The sequence below is a fragment of the Lathyrus oleraceus genome, chromosome 4 (assembly GCF_024323335.1).
Source record: "Lathyrus oleraceus cultivar Zhongwan6 chromosome 4, CAAS_Psat_ZW6_1.0, whole genome shotgun sequence".
NCBI classification, from domain to species: domain Eukaryota; kingdom Viridiplantae; phylum Streptophyta; class Magnoliopsida; order Fabales; family Fabaceae; genus Lathyrus; species Lathyrus oleraceus.
The window spans coordinates 310414162-310416023 of record NC_066582.1 but is presented as its reverse complement, the minus strand read 5'-3'; positions in this window follow the sequence as shown (position 1 = coordinate 310416023).

The following is a 1862-nucleotide window of genomic DNA, read 5'->3' as shown; positions in this document are numbered from 1 at the left end:
TGATGGCTACCTAGGACGACAGTGAATCTGACTCATCAGAATCAGACTCTGATGAACAGGCTAATGTGGCACTCATGGCTACCACATCCAAGAATACTTCAGATGAAGAATCTGAATCAGAAGAGGTATTTTCTAAACTTTCTCGATCTGACCTAGAATCATGTCTGTCTGAAACTCTAAACTCATATCAGAAACTCAAACAAAAATTTAAAGCTATAAAAGGTGTTCTTGAAGAAACATTAGAAGAATGTGGCAAACTTGAGATAACAATTTTAGAACTAAAAGATGAAAACAAAACTTTGACACTAGAAAGAGATGCAACAAAGAAAAATTGTTCAAAACTTAAAGAAGCATTATCTCAAGCTCCACAAACTTCAAACACAATAATTTATAAATATGAAAAATCTTTTCAAAAGTTTCTGAAAAATGGGATAGAGAGAAGCAGAATGGCATCCATGATTTATGGGGTCAGTCAGAACAATAGAAGAGGAATTGGGTATGATCCTAGTGAAGATAAAACTTCTACTAATGACCAACCTAAATCTCAATTTTCATATCACTATACACATACACAAGCACAACAATTTAATAATGCTAGAAAACCCAAAGTTTTAAGGAACTCTGGGAAAACTAATCACAAAGGACCCAAAAGACTCTTGGTACCAAAGGATAAGATTGTTTATGTTGCAGATATCTTATGCAGCAGAGTTAAAACACCAGTCATGGTACTTGGACTCTGGATGCTCGCGACACGTGACAGGAAGAAAGTGTATGTTCCAAAGCTTGGAACTTAAAGATGCTGGCTTCGTAGGTTTCGGAGGAAATCAGAAAGGAAGGATCAGAGGCTCCAGAACTATTGGCTCTGATGAAAATACCAAAGGATATGATGTAATCTTCAATCAAAAAACATGTAAAGCCATAAATCAAAGCAATGGATCTGTCCTATTCACTGGCAAGAGGAAAAACAATATTTATAAAATAAATCTTTCTGATTTAAAAGAACAAAATGTGAAATGTCTGATGTCTGTTCACGAAGAGCAATGGGTATGGCATAGACGCTTGGGCCACATTAGCATGAGAAAGTTATCTCAGCTAAATAAACTCGAGTTAGTCAGAGGTCTACCTAAGCTGAAGTTTTCTTTAGATGCTCTATGTGAAGCATGTCAGAAAGGAAAATTTTCAAAATCATCTTTTAAAAAGAAAAACATTGTTTCTACCTCTAAGCCTCTGGAACTTCTTCACATTGACTTATTTGGTCCTGTGAAAACAACATCAGTCAATGGAAAGAAATATGGACTGGTCATTGTTGATGATTTTAGTCGCTGGACATGGGTAAAATTCTTAAAGCACAAGAGTGAGTCTCACTCTGTATTCACTAGCTTCTATTCCAAAGTGCAAAACGAATTTGACTCTAAAATCATCAGAGTCAGAAGTGATCATGGTGGGGAATTTGAAAATACTTTTTGAGGAATTATTTGATTCTAATGGAATATCCCATGATTTCTCATGCCCTAGAACTCCACAACAAAATGGAGTTGTAGAAAGGAAGAATAGGACACTCTAAGAGATGGCCAGAACCATGATCAATGAAACAAATATGGCTAAGAACTTTTAGGCTGAAGCTGTAAATATAGCGTGTTACATTCATAATAGAATCTCCATAAGACCTATTCTGGAGAAGACTCCCTATGAACTGTGTAAAGGAAGAAAATGCAACATTTCTTATTTTCATCCTTTTGGATGTTCCTGTTTTATTTTAAATACTAAAGAACATCTGAACAAGTTTGATTCCAAAGCACAAAAAAGTATTATGTTAGGATACTCAGAACGCTCTAAGGGCTACATAGTATACAATACAGAAA